Genomic DNA, 21265 nt, shown 5'->3' on the forward strand with positions numbered 1-21265 from the left:
TATCTATTCATAAAAATATTATTTTTCTATTCAGCGAGCTCAAAAAGACGTAAATCTAAATCAAACTGCTTATTTTATATGTATCTCACAAGTAAAACTAATTCATTGTATTTGTTTTTTGGGGTTTATGTGTATTCTTACATACAAAATATAGATTTATACCAAATTTTGTGATTTTTGCATTATTATAACACTTTATAATTGCTTCTTTCACTAACTTTAAAAAATTTCAAGTGTTTTATATATTTTTAATTTTAATAAATTATGACTTATTACTTTTTATTGTCATAAATCGCCTGTTAAAAATTACAGGAAGCCTTCATTTATATAAATTCTAGTAAATAAAGATTTTAAATAGGGAAAGATGTAAATACGAAATCAATTCATGTAATCAATGGTCAGGGGTCTATGTAAACTCTAAGTCGGATTCAAATTTAACTTCAAGAAAAAAATATTGTTAGATATAGTTTGCATTTGTATATGCTTAAATTTATCGTCTGTCTTGAAAACTGTAAATTTAAAATTTTTTATTTATGGGCCATATTTATAGTCGTAATTTTAGTTTTTATTCTCAGGCACAGCTTGCTTGATTCTCTGTACGCACAGAGTATTTATACTTTCGGCTATCTTCTCCTCTCCAAAGTCTTCTTCAATACCCCTCCTTCTTTCCAGACCTATTAATTCAAGGGTTTTTCTCAATCCCAAAGTTTGAATATATGCCTCAACCTGGTTCGTGACATAAAACTGTAAATTTATATTTTTATTCATTTTTACACAACTTAATTTTTAGATATAATATTGCTTTTTGAATATGACTACTTTTTTAAAAGGTAGTCTATAACTGTTCTATAATTAGTTTAAAAGGCCTTTTAATTTGGATGTTACTAGAATACAATATTGTGTATCCTGATCAACAAGAGTTCTGAGGCTAATATCTATTTAAATACATATTATTATGTATTCTTACTTGTTTTTTTAATCAAAGAAAAATTTAACCAGCTATTAGGTATTATTTTACCTAAAAATTTGAAAATATTATTTTATACACAAAAAAACTATAAATAAACACAGGGATTATTTTTACTTATTTTTTATTGGAATATCTATTCAAGAGATTATTATATAGTTGTTTTTTAATTGAATTTATATTGCTGTGCTTTATAGATCTGTATTTAGCTGTTAAACGTCACATTTTAGTATTAAATTTCTGTATATATCTAAAAAAAGATTGTCCTTTTTTAATTAGACCACTGAAATCGGGCCATCGTAAGGGGGAATGACGTCATATAAGTAATGGCTTAGGCTATTGCACTTGCTTTTCTAAATAAAGTCTAATTTTTTCTGCTTCACATCAAGTCTATGTTTAAACCCAAACTTTTTATTACTGCGGTTCTGCAACCACGATTTTCCTTGTAACTTACAGCTATACGGCAATGATTACCTTCCAATATTTTTAACAATAATCTTACATGTGAAGGATTTGAACCTTCCATCTCTTAAATTGTGACTTAGGTCAAATATCTACACCTCAACCATCTCATGTCGTGTTTTTACTCAATTAGAAAAAAGAATTGAAATAATATACGGCTTATAGATATAAAATATTTTTTTTTATTGATGCTATGCTATAAATATACCTTTTTTGTATCCTCTATTATATTAAAAGTTCCTATTCGAAGATAGAAGTTAGATTAATTCACATTTAAATCACATCATTTTAATATTAGCTTTTTTATTCATCAATAAAATATAAGATTTTTATAATCAAATGTTTTATGTTATTCTACAAATTTTATGTAAAAATTAAAATTAAGAATCTACAAAATATTGATGATAATATAAAATAGTTGAAAGTCTATTGATTCGTTGATTTGAATGATGGTTATAGTAAGTTTTTACATTATAATATTCAAAAAAAAAGTTTTGTACATAGCTAAAATAGCGTCTTGATGTATATTTTATATTAAATAGAGTAAGAAAGAAAATAAATACATTTAAATTTTATAAATCATGCCCAAATCAAATAAAATAATTGAATTTATCTATTTTAATGCATTTTTCTGGCTGGTTAGCATTTTTTAAGAATATTTAAAAAACAAAGACTCGATGTTAAATGCTATAAGGAAACAGGAAATTGATGTAAAATTAAAAAAAAATATGATTTTAAAAAACAAGAAACTAGCTAAAAGATAGTAATTAAATTTAAAAAAACAACATTAAATTTTAAAACCCCAAAAAAATGTTTTTTCTCATAGTATACAAAAACCATCTGCATTATAGTATTAAGAATATATGTTAATTTAAATAAAACGTTGAATAAAAATAAAAATTTAGCTCATTTATAGTTAGAAGCACATATATTATAGATTAACAATAAAAACCAGTAATTTTTATTGCAAGATTATCTTTCATTTTTATTTAAAAATTTCAAACCACGTATTCTATACTACTTTTGCGTGTTGTAAAAGTGTTCGTAGCGTCAGAAAATATACTTACTGAAAATTAAAACACGATTAATATCACCTTTTATTTTTTTAAATGAAAAAATAATATCATGGATGATGGATACAAAATGTGACTTAAGCAAATTAATAATTTATATATGCTATCGTCAGTATATTATCATGTTAATTTAAGGATGACGTTACTATAGTTTAGTATTTATGTTCAAAAACCTCATTTAAAATGATATTTAATTTATACATGATCTTCAAATTTCTTATAAAATTCAAAACTGAAAAATTGAAGCAAAATATAGACTATAAAAAGAAAATGTAATATTTAAACAATAGGTAACATTCTCATCATTAATTGGATTCTTTTTTGTCTGTGGTATCTTACAATACATATAATTTTACTGTATATATACAAGCCTATAAATAATTGTTTAATAAAAAGTGCTTTATCCGTAAAAGGTATATCTTTTTAGCTTGAAGTTTATTTGTATTATGTAAACTTCCTCTATGGTACTTTTTTATGGGTATATTGACTCTATTTTATGTTTATTACTGACGTTTTATTATCTTTCTCTGTCCCATTTTTCCGAGCTAAATATGTTGGTTTTAAAAATTAAATTTGTAAAATAGATTTTTAGTTTTTCTCTATAAATTAATTTTGAATTGCTTTTTTATTTGTTAAAATTCATTTGATTTTTTTCTGGGGAGGGGGATTTTACCATAAATACATTATTCTAAAGAAATGTTAGGGGTCTGAAGTATAAATTATTATTTTAAACAACTCTAATTGCAGAAATTATCAGAAGCTATAATAATGGCAAATTGATAATATACCTTCTTTGAATCTTGATTGAATTTACCTCCTTAAAAATTTTTTAATCTAATACTAATATACATTTTTCAAATTCAATAAATTCATAAATTTTCATTTTTCTGTAGTTTTCTTGAATTCGCGCATTATATATTTCTGTATTCTCTACGAATATTAAATTTATGATCTGTAACTTTATTATTAAAAATAAAAATAGAACTTCATATATTCATAAAACAGGTTTATTTATAAAAGCATGTAAATATGGTATGTTTAGAGATTATCAAGCTGGTAATTGCTAAATAGAAGCGCGAAAATTCTCTTCTTTGGGTGATTTATATAAAAACCAGTGTTCCTAAAAATAAAATTACGCGATAAATAAAATTATAAAAACCAAAGTGCCATATAATACAATTTCATAATTTACGCCACACACAAATAATCATGTGTGTTTTCAGTAGAGAAAAAACTTCAAAAAGATCGGACGTTTAATTATTTAAAGTTTTATTATTACGTTAACTATTTGCAATTTCAGTTGTTTATTTTAAATGTATGGTTAAAAATACGCAAAATAAACGATTTTATGATCTTATCCTAGATTATTATGACATTTTTTTTAATTCGGGTATTTTATGGCATAGAAGAAGCTTTTTATTTTTTATTTGAGTTTAACATATTTCGGAAATTATATTGACATCTTTAGGATAGAAAATAATAAGATTTCTTGAGTCTTTGTATTTTTTATTTGTAATAGACCCATATTGCTAACAGTTTTATGCCTAACTTTATACTCAAAATATTATGCGGATTAGGAAATTTCGACATTACAATATTTTATCAGTAAAAAAAAAATTAAAAAAATATCCTAAAAATAATCTTATCTTTTTTGGTCATTTTTCGGGCAATTTGTGAGTTATTAGCATATAAATTTTTTTTTGAAATTTTAAGATCTTTGGAAGTTACGTATGAATATTTAAATATTGGTTTAAAATGTTTTTTTATAATTATTTTTCTTTTATTTTGTGGAACATTTAATTATAGCAACGGATTCGTTTAAAGGATAGATTATTGAGGATTTATTTTTAAATAATTTATTTTTATTTAATAGGAGCACTTAAATATCAGGTAGATCCATTTTTAATGATTTATATTCAGTTTTTTATCATCATAAAATTTATATAAGCAATGTATATAAGCTTAGTGTTCTAAATTAAGTATTTAAATAAGCACATAATATACAGCTAATACTTCTAGAATTTCCGTTCTTTTATTAATGAGCACGGCATTTTAAGATAGGTATCCTGAAATAATTGATTCCTTTTTAGTAGCTTAAATTTAATGTATAAGCGTTCTAAATAATTGATTTTTTATTAGTAAGCAATATAAACAAGCTAATGCATTTTTATTTATACTATTAGTTTTTATATATCTTAATTTTCATAAAAAACCACCGCATATAAATATAGTGTTCTAAATTTCTTGTTTATTATTATTAAGCACTCGATATCAAGCCAAGTGTCCTAAAATAATTGATTTTACATATCTAAAGCTTTCTATTGAATTTTTAGATCAAAACAAATGTTTATTAGATAAAATTATTGGAAGCAGATATATTTTATTATATAATTTTGGATTTGCATTATTTTTATTGTACACAAAAATACACCTTCTTAAGCTATTTATTTATATTGAAAGATTTTATTATGTTTTATTTAGAAGATAATCATGAATTTTTTGTGATATTTATATATAATAAGAATTTAGCTAGGCTTTAATATTTTCATTTGGATTATCAATAAATATATGAAAATTGAAATCATAAGATTAAATAGAATTTAAATTTTAAAACTAAGAAATTTTACAGCCGTTTTAAAATGATACGAAATGGAATTATCAAGAAGCTCCGTTTGACAAATTTTCAAATATACGAGAAAGCGGAATTTGAATTTACGCCACATCTAAATTTTATTGCTGCACCAAACGGGTCTGGAAAGAGCACGCTTACAAACGCGATTGCATTCATATGTCTGGGCTCCCCAAAGACACTTAATAAGAATTGTGATCTTAGCCAATATATTCGATTTGGTTGTGATCAAGCGATACTTGAGGCGACGTTCTATGATGATCGTAAAACAACAAAGCAAACAATTTTCAAACGAATTATAACAAAAGAATCGAGTTTGTATTTTATTGATGATAAAAAAGTTAAAAAGAGTGATATTCAAAACCATCTCACATATTGGAACATAAATGTATCAAACATGACACAGTTTCTGCCACAAGAGAAAGTATCTGAGTTTGCACGATTAACGCCAGAAAATCTTTTATTGGAAGTGATGAAGACTGTTCCCGAGATGAATTTGGTCAGCAATATCGATGAGATATGTCAGCTTGAAGGGGAGACAACGAAATTCAAAACTGAGTTGGCGGATATAGATTTGAAGAAGGTGGGGACGGAAAAGGCGGTGGATAATTTGAAACAAGAGATTGATAAAATTGATGAAAAAAAGAGAAAAGAGGAATTAATTTCAAGCATGAGGTTAAAATTAAAATGGTTAGAGTATTCGGATATAGTTCAGGATAGGAAAAGACTGCAAGAAACTGTCAAGGCTGATGAAAAATCTATTGAAGATTGTACAAATATGATTGATGCGCATTCCAAATCCATTGATGACATCAAGGCCAAGGTGGAAATGGTGGACATAGAGAAAGAATATAAAACCTTTATTGAACACAATGATTTTTTGGAAAAGTTGTCAGAAGAATTGAAACAAATAGTAAAAGAAAAAAGTTTGTTAATGTGTGACTTAGTGAGAGTAAAAGAAAAGAAAAATTCAAGAAAAAATGCTATTGATGAGTGTTTAGTTGAAATTGAAGAAATTGAGCAAAGATTGGAAAAGATAGTAATAAAAAATTCTTCAAATTTACAAGAAGAGATGATTTCAAAAATAATGGAAGAAGTGTGTAAGTTTAAAAATGATGATATATCTTTCTATGAAAACATTGAAAGTCGTTTAAAAATGTGTCAATTGAATATATATAAGGTTAATGATAAAAAAGATGAGAATAATAATGGAAATTTGAGTTTTAACAATAAGGATGATCATGAGGATGTAAATAAGAATTACTCGGGCCTAAGCCACAAAGGTAATAATTCGAAGAACGAAAAAGACGGAATTAATATTCAAATGATCGTAGACACTTTGGAAATGATTATTCAAAAAAAAACGGATGAAAAAATAAAACAAAAAATGAAATTATCAAAAAAGGATGAAGAAAATAAAGATATAAAAAATGAATTCGATGCACTTGAAAAAAGAAAACTTGTAATTACGGAATTTAAAATGAAAAGACTAGAATCTTTGAAATCATACAACAGAGATGCTCACGAAGCGGTTCTTTGGCTACGAAACAATAAAAACATTTTTAAAGACGAAATTATCGAACCTTCTTATGTGCATGTGAAAATTAAAAACCCCGAATATATACTTCCTGTCGAAAATATGCTTGGCCATAATTTGCTCGTGACATTCATATGTAAAAATAGCGCTGATTTTGACTTATTTACGAAAAAAGTGAAAGACGATAAAAAATTCAGGGTAAACGTTATTGAACAAAGCGCAAATCAAAAATTACAGCCTGGATCTCTCACTAAAAATGAGTTGGAGCGATTGGGATTCGATGGATATGTTCTTGATTTTATCGATGCTCGACCCGAATACCTCGTTTTTTTTGCGAATATAGCTCACCTCAACAATGTTCCAATAGCAACTAGAAAAGTTAACGAGTCTCAAATATTTGAAAAATATGATTTCAAAAAAATGATAGTTAATAAAAGATATCTCGAGATAAAAAGAAGCCGATACAACAAAAAAGATACGCTCATGATCGATTCTAATTGTAAGCACAAAAATATATTCACTAATGACGCAAGCGAAGATGAAATAAAGAATATAGAAAGAAGTTTAGAAGAATTAAACGAAAAAAGAAAGCGAAATAGCGAAGAAGTAAAAGATATTCTACGAAACAAAGAGTGGATTGAAAATGATATCACTTCCCTCTCAATGATAATGCAACTTCATGATAAAGAATTTGCTGAAATCAAAGAAACAATTCGAAGGAAGAAAGAAATAGAAGACTTGCTGCGACGAAAAAAAGAAGAAAATGAATTCAAAAAAAATGATAAGTCTTTGGAAATATACGAGACAAAAACAAATGAAAAAATAGAAACGAATTATGGAGATATGAAATCTGCAATGAAAATAATTGAGAATGAATTGAACAAAGCACCATTATACTTAAAATTTGTTACAATATCACAACAGGAACAAAAACACGAGCAAACGAGAAGACAAATAACAGAATTGGAGCACATGAAAAGATTCAAGATCGAGGAAATGAATCGTCTTGAGGGTGAACTTAAACAGACACAAAAACAACTTGAAGACGCTAAATATAAAGAAAAATCGCTTAAAGTATGCATCAAGGGGAAAAATCAAAAAGTTTTGGATCAATTGCCCGACACAAAAGAGGAACTCGAAAGAGAAATTGCCAGCAATGTATTATCTTTGACGTTCTTAAATATTGACACAAAAGCGTATAACGAGTATAGTCAAAAGACATCTTCACTAAATGAAATCAAAATACAGAAAACTCGAATGGAGGAGGAAATTAAAAATAAAGAATCATCAATTCAAGAAAAGAAAAGTTATTTAGTGCACAGAATAGAAAACCTAATCAAACCTGTCAATAGAAGATTTGAGGAATTTTTCAAAAAACTCAATAGCGTTGGAAAAATTGAGTTTAATCACGAAGGAATTGAATGTAAAAAATGGAGGCTGAATATATTGGTGAAATTTAGAGAAAATGAATCTCTACAAACATTAAGCTCTCACAGACAATCTGGGGGTGAAAAAAGTGTATCTACTATACTATTTTTATTATCACTTCAAAATTTATCAAATAGTCCCTTCAAATTAGTTGATGAGATTAATCAAGGTATGGATAGATTTAACGAAAAAATGGTCTCCAATTTGCTAATCAATATGTGTGAGGAAGAAAATTCACCGCAGTTCTTTGTAATAACCCCAAAAATTGTAAGTGGGATTAATTTCGGGGAAAATATGAAGGTCATAGTCATATACACGAGCGAAAATCACGAAATTCAAAATTCATTCGATAATTATAAAAGCGCCCTTCTTAAAAATAAGTAAAATAAATAAATGTTTGTTAACGAAGAACACTACTTAACCATAAATTAAAGCAAAAGTGTTCTGAAAAATACCTAATCTCTATAAAAAAATCACCTATGTTTTGTAATGCTCGAAATTATTATATTATGACATCTTGGTATTTTATATGCATCAGTATATTAATTTGATTTTTTTTAACTCTTCACATCATTTTAAAAAATAGCGCATGATTTTTTTATTATAAGATGCATTGTATTCCACCTTTTTGTTGGGGAAATATATTCCAGTCGTTCGTCTTAGGCTATAAACGACTTAAATTTTCGTTGTATTTTACTTCATAGACTTATTCATTTGTGGTATTCATTTTTTAAGTCATAAATTTTTTTTTTTTAAATATTAATTGCCCTTGCTCAAAGAATTATAAATATTTTTTTATTGTTTGATTCATAGTAAACAGCATTATTTTTAAGCACCTAATTTTCGGAGTGTATATAGAACTTTCTTGGTAATGAATGGCTTGCGGAACCCCTATGTTGCATGTCAACCATAGTTAATTATTTTAGGTGTGTTGAAAGTAAATCACTTCCATACATAATAAAATCCTTATGAAACATTAGGGGATTCTTCATCAAAAAATGATTAAAATATAAATTGATCTTTTCCTATTGTTTTTATTTCATTTAAACGCTATGCCAGAATATAAACCTTGTTAATATTTTAGGGAATGTCCAATAGTTATTCATATTTGTTTTTTTAAACTGTAAAAATTCATGTAAATAAATAGGACAATTGAACACATACTCATAATTTCATGAAAATTTATCTTAATTCGCCTTTAAAGTTCAAAACCATTAAAAAAAATTTAGTGTTACACTAAATAGGGGAACCATCTGAATTTAATGAATTCTAAACTCATATAAAATACATTCTTAGATCAAAATATGTATTATGTATCGATTCTTTTATTCAATCATTTTCGTGACTCATGTATATGATTATTATGATGTAATTATTAAAAAAATTCCCGCATGAAATTATTAAAATAATAATATCTTATATCTTAGATAATAAAAACATGAATCACACCTGTCATATCTTCGTTACATATGATTAAGTAAATAAAACATTAAATTTCTTGCAATCAATTTTTTGCTTTCTTTTAGATATTTTCATGAAGAGATAATCTAGGGAGAACAAAATATCTGGTGTAAAATCATTTTAGTAATTATCGCGCACTTATTTAATATTTATATTGCTAAATAAATCGGTGTTTTTTCGAAAAATAATGCAAAATATCATGAATAACAAGAATATTAAAATCTTTAATGAAAAATACATAAGATTCATAAATTTTATAATCATTAAACGTGTGAGTCGGAAAGAAATTAACAAAAAAAGATTGCAAATTGATTTTATACATACTTTTTGTGCTTATTTTTAATCAATATGCGAGTATATTACAAAAATAATAGAACAATTAAATTCCAGAATAAATAGAAAAATAAAATTAGAGGCGAAAATTGAAAGAATGCTACTTTGCAACGATATATTAAGTTTTGATTGCAATAGAAATCTTTTGAATCTCAACCTAATTTTTTCTAAAAATAATATATTGGATATAACTTGATATTGGTTAGGGGCATAAAACACTAAAAAAGGATATTTATATAATTAAAAACAAGTTAAATTTTAATTTTTATAATAAAACAAGCAACTAATAATTGATAGATAAAATATAATAAAAAAATTATTGGATTATAAATCTTCAAAAAAAAAGTATTAAAGCAAATAATAATACTAATCCTTCAGTGAAAACTTAGTGTTCATGTAAAGATCTAGAATGTAAATTATATATTTACAATTTTTCAGTTTGTGTTGGTTTGATGAACTTACTATAAGCGATCTCATCCGTCATTCTGTATAAGCATGTGTTTATCTGTTGAGGAATCATAACTCTAATTTTGAATGGTTAGCATGCATATATATTTCTATATGATAAAATAACTTTGAATTTTAATATTATCACAGTAAATAACTCATCCGGGTTTTTCTTTTTGCTGTTCAAGTAATTTTTATGGATTTCTTTTAGTCTTTTAATACATATTATGTTCATAAATAAATCATAAAGATATATAAATGCATAAAAAGCCTGCTTTATATATAAAGTCTAAATTTTCAAACAAAGAAACCAATTTTTGTGTTTTTATTCTGTAAAATCACGTTTTATTTGATAAAAAAAAATAAGCCGATATGACAGAAGAAGGAAAAATATTCCAGCTTTAAAAAAATATAATAACAAAACATAACTTTACATGAAAAAATACATTAAATATTTGAAATTTTTTATTAATATATACAGAGAATCTTTTTTTATTGTAATAGACTTGTGTACTTATATAACTACACATAGAGTAAAAATATGACATGGGTTAATAAAGGCTGCTTTAAACCTCAATAAATGAATTTGGGTATTTTTATACGCAAAGAGAATAAAATATATAATACTAGGATGTATATATCTCGTGATCAATATATCAAAAATTGAAAAAAAAATTTTTAACAATTTAGAGGCACGATATTGAAATATAAAGAGTGTTATTGTTAACTGGCAGCGATAAAGACTAAAAATATGCGCCGTGGAATATAAATACTTAACAAAAAGGTTAATAATGGTTATTATAGTCTTACAAGTCGCGGATAAAAACTTATATCTATCAGTTATACTTACTGTATTCACAAAATATAAGCATGTTGAAAATGGGTTGTCTTTAGAAAGAAATAGTTCAAAACAATTTATAGAGGCTAAATATATGTTTCACGACTTGTTGTTTATTTTAAAATGGTTAGTTTTTCTTGAATTACAATCGAATTGAAGAATAAATAAATATCCTTTGTAGGATGTAAATAATATGGTTTTATGGGGTTGTGTATTGTGTATTTAGATTATGTCTAAATAAAATATCTAATCTATTTTATATAGTCAGTATCAATCAAAATACATAGATGAGTTCATCTATAGTGTTGGTATATCACCATTTATATTTTTTTACAACATCATTAAACTTGAGTATGCAGTATTATTGGCCAAGCGTAGAATTTCAATTCTAGTTAGAACTACAAATAATAAATAAACTAAAAAAACGATATAGAAAGGTGATTTAAAAATTTAGCGTAAGAAGCAAAAAGGGGAAAATGGATGAAATTAAATAATTAATTGAGGAATAACGCGACTTAGTACAATAAATAGTATAATAAGAGCTTTATTAGATCAAAATAGAAAAATAAATCAATGGATGCCTTAATTATATTAAAAACTGTTAAACTTGAATTTAAAAGAATAAAATGCGACCATAAAGAAGCATACTAATATAGAATTTAAATTATATTTAGATATTAAATCATATATATAAGTATCAATCATTAGCTGGTAATTATGAATGGTATTGAATCTATTTTATTTTAATTAGAGCGATCAAATCATCAAAAAAGGCATGAAATAATTTATTAGCCTTTTTATATTAATTTACCAGTTTTAAACTGAAACTTAAGGCCAAAAAATCATGTAAGGTTAAATTTAATGACATACTGTACTATAAAGTCAAAATTTATATTAGAAAAATAAATACATCTGATATTATATATAGTATATAGATTTCTGTAATAAGGAATAACGAACAAACGTAAATCATATTTTTATAGCAAATATGTACTCTTAAATTAAAATCTGCTAAATAATATTTTAATATGCGTATTTAAAATATATATAATCTATGCTTATATATTTTTTTTGGTTTAGTTAAGCGTTAAGAATATTTATAGGCTCTATTTTTCTAACGATAATAACTTGTTTTATATAAAAAATAAAATCACATTTCCTAGTAGTAATAACTATTATACATTAAAAATTGCACCTTATAATTTTTTTTTGTTTTTTTTGTGATTTCTCAATGTAATATTTTTATATTATTTCATTGATAGATATCTGTTTATGTTGTGCAGGCGTGTGTGTGCCCAACAATGGCATGTAGTTGAATATGTTACTTTATTTGGTTTTATAAATTTCATTTTAATTTTTTATGAATATACCATCTAAAAGTATAAAAAGACATTTTTTATTTATAAAAAAAATGCCGCTTCCCCAAACCCAGTAACAGGTAATCAACACAAAAGTAAAAAACACAGCAATCGTTTTAAATACCTTTCTACTTATAAAACACATATATATAAACTAAATATAATATTTAATCTCCTTACTTAAGTTACCTCTCAGCAGACAGTATCACAACTTCACTTTTTACAGTTGGATACCACAAAATACATCACTAACAAAGAAAAAAATCATCAATATGATGTTTTTATTATTTTTATATTAAAAAAAACGTTTTATTATATCTTATACCTTCTTGAAATTAGATATATTTCAGTTATTAGTAATTTGATTTCTCTTGATCTATTATATCTGATTAAATACTATATTTTTTTATTTTTCATTAAATGTTAAGAATTTACTCAACGTTTATTTTTTTTAAAAAAATCAATCAATGTTGTTTTTAAATCATGTATTTTTTTATTTAGTTAAACACAACATCAAATAATCCTTTTTATGCTGTTTCTACGGCAAACTGTTTTTTTAAAAATTTATTTAGTACAAAATTATCTAAGCTGACATAAAATCTTAAAGAGCTAATACATAAATTATCACTAGCGAATACCAGGAAGACCTATAGACGAACAAAATTTTATTTCTTGTCATATTTCCGTATCAAATTCAGCCATCATTCTAATTAAAAATGATGTTAAATGCTCTATCTTATAAGAAGATGTATAGATTGTGTTACAAAAATCTATTTTGTTGTGAATTTCATTTTTGAAAATAAATTTCTAGCAAATCTTATGAGTCGAATAAAAGGATGAAAATTGGATTCAACCAAAACCGAATATAATTCTAATAGGATGTTCTTCTCGAAGTTAAATTTTGTCCTTGACTAAAAAGCGTTTAATAAATTTTAGAAATATTTATATTTAACAAAATTATCACAAATATTTTTTAAAAGGGTGCTATTTAATACCAGTAGCATTAATTTTTTTTAACTAAACGCGATCAATACACATTCTGAAATTATAGCTTATATTTATGCTGCATATATAAAGAAACATTATATTTGTGTTCTTACATTTTTTCTCCTTTCTTTTTATCTTTTTCGAGTGTGATTGAGTCCAGATTCATCACCAAGAAAACATGTATAGATTCTCTACTGCAATTTTTTAAACAAAATGTATACCTATATACCATTAAATAGATACAGTTGGATTATTTTTACTATTTTTAGCTCTTTGTGTGGTCTTTTTCAGATGCGTAAACTTATTATTTCCAATTTTGTTTTATCGTATAATTAATGGCTCTGTGTATTTAGCTCGACTATAATTAATTTTTTTCAAAGTTGTATTATTTACAAATATCAACAAAATTTCGTCATTATTCGTATATAAAACAGAAAACACTAAAAAAATCAACTACTACTTATTATTGATATATCGTTATCCATAAAAAAAACGCATGTTTTTTAATGCTGTTTTGTAATTTATTATTGCTCACTTGTCATATGATTATTTATTACGATTGATAAAGCTATACTTTTGGATGCATCATATCAGTTTAAAAAAAACTTCCACGCACTTTAATGTATTATTAAGCAAGCTCCCAATTTAATATTGTTATATATTATGAATTTCTTTAAAAGGTTGCAAATGTCGCATTATTATAAAAAATATATCAATAGAGCTTATTGTTGTTATGGTGTGAAGCAGAAAAGAAAAAATAATTGTTTTTTGGGTTTATTTCATCAGATGTATTGTTTTGTTTTAAAAAATATGAATATAATTTTTGATTGACTTGACATGATAGAAAATAAGAATTGCATATATAAAAATAAATTTTAGCCAACTCTAATACGAAAAATTATAAAATTCTTAAGTGATTACTTTGTACAAAAAATAACAAGACTTTATTTACAATATAATATAGCTTTCTAGGCTCCCAAAAGATTGTAATAAATCGGGTAAAAAAAACCCCACTTGTAATAATCTATGTAATTTCGTACTTGGATGGAATACTTAAATAATACCTTCGGCTTCTATTACTATGTGCTTTGTGTGGTATATCTGTAAACATTTAATTAAATATATCTTTTTTTTATTTCTTGGCATCGCTTTATCAAATAAAAACCTTCTTTAATCCGAACAAATTTTATTTTTGAATTTTTCTGGATATATTAAGATTTTTTAGATAAAATATTAAACTCAAATCGGTCAAAGTAAATTATATTTTTTTAGCAGTTTACAATATATAAACCGAAGTATGTAGTTAAATATCAGATAGCGGCAAAATTTTACGTTTTACATGATGATAAAATAATTTTATTTCTTAAATAAAATTTTTATTCAAGAATTTGAAATAAGCATAAAATTTTGAAACATATTATAAAACTTAAAAAGAAGAAATTTTTGAATATTTAAGAAATACCCTAGCAAGTATTATTCGATAATTCCGAAACAAACATGAATTTACTTTTAGAAAAGAAAGCTATGAATAAGAAAATGAAAGAATCCAAACTGACAGGATTTACGATCACGATTGAAAGCAGCTCGATTGTGTTAAAAACGAAGAATGGAGAGGTACGATATACATACAATGATGAAATCAAAAAGTTGATTAAAAGTATCAACATTAACAGGCTACCGGGTTGCCTTATTGATATTTTTGAAAACAATGTAGCACATGTCGAAGTTATTATGGGAAGCAAACGAAGTGAAACTGTTCTTAAGTTAGATCCATCACCCGAAGAAATGTATAATAATGAACTAAACTTGAATCCAGACGTCATAGTTTTTGAAGATGCGAGAGTTGCTGATTACAACGAGAAGAAATATAATTCAATAGAGTTTAGAGATAAAGAGATCAAAAAGAGCAATGTTATTGATTCAATCAAGGAGATCAAGGAAAAGAGCTCTATGTATGCAAGCAAAGAATTTACAGGAAGAAATAAAAAATGCTATAGGGTTATGCGCATGATTCGACGGGATAATGAGCATATTTCTGTTTTTACAGTCTATTCTAATTGCTTGACTATGATAACCAGATTTGGCGAGCAAATGAATACACACATGAATGGAAATATACATAAGCAAGTGTTTTATAGTTTGGGGGCAGTTGATGAGTCATACGAGAATATAAAAAATTATTATTTGAAAATGAATTTCAAGATTACAGAAGATGTTGTCAACGATCTTGCGAAAAAGGAAATTATGAGAATTTTCAAGGATAATTCTTTTAATAGATCAAAGATTATGAATAGAAGCAAAACTATGGGTGAAGAACTAAAAAAAGTTAGATCGAGCGATAATTACAATAATAGAGTTCATGAAAGTTATATCGATATTCCTGTTAAAGGTGGAAAAACACCCATGGTAAATAAAATGTATGAACCTGTGCAAAATAATATCCCTTTGAATCGCCAACAAGAAAAAAATAACATAATTCGGGAACCATCAAGAAACATGAGCAAATCTTGTCTCTCAGGAAGTGAAAGTTTGGAAATTTCACTGAAAAATACAATAAAACCAAATATTATGCATGAAAATATCAATATTAATGGGGCTGGGGTTGGATATTCTAAAGTACCTCCAAATAGCAATGCACCAATGTCTGGAAAATTAATATCCCCTAATTTTATGGAATATGACTCAAGGGGTAATTTATTAGTGAATACAAATGATTTTAATCACACAAAGATGATAGATCATTCATATAATAATGCACGGCCCGGCTCTGCTAATATGAGAACAAATATTAAAGGGCCTTCCCAAAACCAAGATACACGAGGTGGAATGGGAATGCAAAATTTTCATTCAATACCTAATCAAAACATTCAACAAATGAATCCTCAGATTTTAAGAAACCAAAACATGAATAATATGCATTATCAAAACATCAATACCATACAGAATCAAAATCCCAATATCATGGGACATCCGAATCCCGGTGCCTTGTCACAAACCCCAAGAAATACACAACGAGTTTCCACCCCAAATGTGAATTCGATGCCGAGATTAGAGGAAGGAAGAGTAAACGATATGGTACAGTCTAATAATCCAAACATGAACTATATTAATCACGTCAAGAGAACATTTGAAAATAGCATCAAAAATTATAAGAACAGAAACATGACCAATCCAAACCAAGTATCAACACCAAGAAATATTCAAAACCCACATAACAACTATGGTAACATGATCAGCGATTCATATTCCACATCATTAGAAAGTAAAACCCCAGGGGGTAGTTCGTTTCATATTTCACAAGAGAAACCTGCTTCAATCTCATCTAATCGTGATAATTCTCAGCAACTTGGAAATTCATATCAATCACAAGTTTCCAATTCTGTAAATAATCCCAACTTCATCAATCGCGGTCAAAGACCTAACACACCCCTGCTACCAAATCTTGGAACCCGCCCAGCAAACTATCCACCTATGCAAGAAAGAATATATCAAAACCCAATTATTCCTTACCCTCAGGGACAATCCCCTGTTTTCAGAAATGAACAACAAGCTTCCAGAATACCAAGACCCCCTAGTACCTTTTTGCAAAATGATCCGAGAAAACAAATGAGACCTATTCCACATATGAATAACCATGATGGCAGACATCTAATAAATCAACAACATATGCGTCAAAATACCCCACAACCAATACCCATGCATCCTGGTAATTTAAGAAGCAGTAATGGTCTGAATCCACCTAATAATTTCGTTCAAAGGCACCCTCAATATATGAATATGAATGAAATGAATCATCAACAAATGATTCAAAGAAATGCTGTAAATCCGATCAATAATCACGGTTATTTTTATAACGATCAGAATATACAAAATCAAAGGCGTAATATAGTAAAACAACCGGGTAGTATGAATTTAGAAGAAAATAATTTTAAGAACGCCCGAAATTCACATTCAAACAATCACCGACCAATTCCAAATGAAGATAAAGTGGCGGAAAGAAACACAGGGGTCAATAATAGAATTGATCAAATGAGACCTCGAAATGATAACCAGCCTAATGTTCTTTTTCCGGGGGTTTCTAGCCAAATTCAAGATAAAAATGTAAATACCAATGATAACTTAAAAGAAGAAGAAGAAAGTGAAACGATGGATATGCCAAACTTCTTCTAATTAATCTTTTTTTATCGGAAAACTATAATAAAAAATACTGATAAAAAAGCATTATTTTCGTGATGATAATAAATGTACATTTTTTACGACTTACCATGCAACCAAGTTTTATGTCACGAAGATAACAATCTTTGATTTTTTTTTTATCATATCAACAGACCACTTATTTTTTTTAGTAAAAACTATACTGCAATCCTCTAAATTATTGTGTTTTGTAGGATATATTCATATGTATTTGTTCAAAAATACATCAAATATGAAAATAAAATAATTGTTCTACATATATTGTCCGAATATTCTTCAGTTATAACCAATACTTGTTCTTTTATTTTTATAATATAGAAATCGAAATTTTTTATGGATTTTTATTTTTACATTTATCCAAGAGTTATCCAGGTAGGTGTAATTTTATGACTTATGCGATGAATTCAGTCAAATCATATACACCCGTAATTTTATTTGATTTTACTTTTTTATGTTATGATAAAATGATAAAATCAAAATCTAACTTATTGAAAAACACAGAGAACAATTTTTTGGCATGCAGTTTAAATTTTATAATATTCGCATTTGTAAACTAATGTATAATATGTTTTGCCTTTGCATTAAGCCCCGCTATATTTTTTGTATATTAAATAAATTAAATTCTCTTTTTATTTTCGACAAAAATACATCTGTTTTATATTATTAAAGAGACTATATTTTGAATCTACTACCTATAATAAGTTTAGAATAAAAGCCCGTCCTTTGACTACTACAATTTATATGAGTAATTCTGACTATTGTACATTATGGTAAACAATAAGTATATTTGAATAAAAATAAACCACATGAAAAAGACCCAAAATACTAAATTTTCTTATAAATTCTCTTGTAGTCTTAGGCTTCAAACATAAATTCCTATTTCGTTAACTATTTTTTAATCTTTTTAGAGTGTTCGCTTATCATTTTTTAGAACAATACATCAAAGTTGTATAGAATGATATTTATTTGATATTAAAATTTATATAATCGTCTCCACATAGTCAGCACTGACTTTTAATTATTTATAATTTGACTCTTTTTTGATGATTTTTACACCTAAATATTCCAAGTGATCTAAATTTGTATCTTTTCTATCGATTAAGGTAAAGTCAGGTTTTAAATGTGTTTTTTGCTTGATTGCAACTGATGTTTGAAGTGTTTAGAAAATACTGCCAAAAAATGCTTTGTAAATGCGAAATATTATATAAATCAAAAAGGTGGGCAAAAATCATTCGAAAGTAAATATTTTTTTATAAAAAGGCAATTTCAACCTATATATTTCTGTCAATAATCAAAAACACTGGAAAATCTTATATTAACATAATCGAGAAATTTCAATTACATTTTCACTGCTGTATATCATTTTCTTTCATAGATTTTGAAAAATAGCGCATAATAAGGTTAACCTAATTATAAGTGTATATGCGTCTATATGGAGCATTAAAAATCGCTCAAAATCATACAAGTATCTTTTATTTCAAATTTATGACTTTAATGAAGAATTTCTTGCTCTTTTAATGTAAATTCGCTCTGATCCTATGCATATCATTGAAATTTTTTAAGTTAAATATTTTGTATTTCGAGTGCTTTCTTCTAAAAACCTTCGTTATTTTTCTATCTGTTATGGATATAATTGAAATTTAAAGTTAAATTTTTTGTATTATGGGACTTATTCTACAAAACCGTTATTATCTTTCGATCAGCATCGAATCCGCAAATAAAAAATTCTTAAATTACAATGTTCGATAAATTAAAAAACAACAGAACCTTTTATATTGATTTTTTTGGATAGAAATCTTTTTTAAGGTCAAATATCTAAAAATTTTGCTTCATTTTATCATATTTTATATGATTTAAAGAAAATTGACATAGATAATTTCTTAAATATTAAATTAGTTTTATGAAGCTTCTCCTTATCTAGTTGACTAAAATAGAGTTAAAGAGTATTCTGTGTATTCATAAAATATATTTTGATCATATAGTGTCGTATATATTTGATAAATTAACAAAAATCAAAAAATGTTATTTTTTATGTAGACGCTGTAAATTATTATCATATTTATATGTAGATAACGATTTTATTGTTCGAATTGTAATTGTAGCTTATCTTAGGCCGTACTGTAAAATCCATGGTTTTTCGCCAGTAAATTGCGCTTTTTTCTAGTTTACATGCGCATATATATCAAAATTTAGTGTTAGTAAAAAAAAATATATTTTTTGCATTATATTTTTTTCTATTATAGCAATAGGAAACAATATAGCTATAAAATATGAAAAGGAAAAAATAAATAAATGTAAAGTTCATGATTATAAAATTGTATTTAATAGTCTATAATCTTATATAATAGCGATAATTTACACCGAAGAAAAATGTATAAAATTGTACTCTAAAAAATTTAAGGACAATTTTTTTTTCAGGTAACTTATTAATTATATTTTTTTATCAAATGAGTAATAAATGGGTTTTGTATATAATAAAGATCCAGAATATTATGTTAGTTTAGAGCACATATCGGAAATTTTTTCATCATTATTCTTTATTTATTGATTAAATTGGAAATAAAACAATTTTTTAAATCTATCTAATAAGAAGCTTGAGGCGATTAAATTTATAATAATTTATATTTTTAGGGCTAAATTTTTTTGCTAAATTATATTTTTTACAAGCACTAAAATGTTAATAAGAGAATATAATTAGCGCATTGATCATAATAACACAAACTTAAACTGATGAATGCAGGCGATACAATAATTTGTTCGTTTATATTTAGTCATAACTAAAATTTTTTAATGTAACCCGACTTGGTTTCTGATAAAAGATATATTTGTGATTAAATTTTTATTCGAATTTTGTGCTTTTTTATCCATAATATGTAACTAATTTCTAAAAAAAACAAGTATGCGTTTTGAATTTTAAGATTCATACGCTTGTAAGGTTTACTTTGAATAAAATATTAAATTATTGAAATAAGAACCATCATGTATATAACAAATGGGTTTTAAAAGAAAGATGATTTTGTAATAAATAGGTGATCACCCCTTATTTTAACAATTTTACTTTTTGGTCCTAGATTCGAATTAAATAACTTGTGCTGTAAATTGAGCCATATTAACAGTATATTTTATTTCCATCTGAATTGAATTGTTTTTAAAAATAATTTCTCATAAGAAACTTCAATTATTTATAATTTCAGTGATATAAAAAATGCATTATACATAAATTTCTATGTATATTGAGGTGAAAAAAGTTACAGGAAAAATTTATCGAGCATTTAGGCATGGATTTTATAATGCTAATGAGTTTGAAAGTTTTAATTTTAATTAATAGACCAGGCTTCTTTGAGGTATTTAATTTATCTGGGGATTGACTTTAAAAAAATAATAGGTGTTATAATAGTGCCTACTCGTTGAGTTTTTGCTGTATCAAGAAATCTTGTCTTGCTCTAATATTTAAGACAAAAAAAAAGAATCCATTTGCTAAAACAGAAATGTATAAAAGATGGTTTTAGATAATAAATTACCATGGTTTTTGTGTTTTAAAAATATATTTT

Source organism: Rhyacophila brunnea, unplaced genomic scaffold (genome assembly GCF_057557595.1).
Source record: "Rhyacophila brunnea isolate RB1 unplaced genomic scaffold, BYU_Rbru_1.0 scaffold_62, whole genome shotgun sequence".
NCBI classification, from domain to species: Eukaryota; Metazoa; Arthropoda; class Insecta; order Trichoptera; family Rhyacophilidae; genus Rhyacophila; species Rhyacophila brunnea.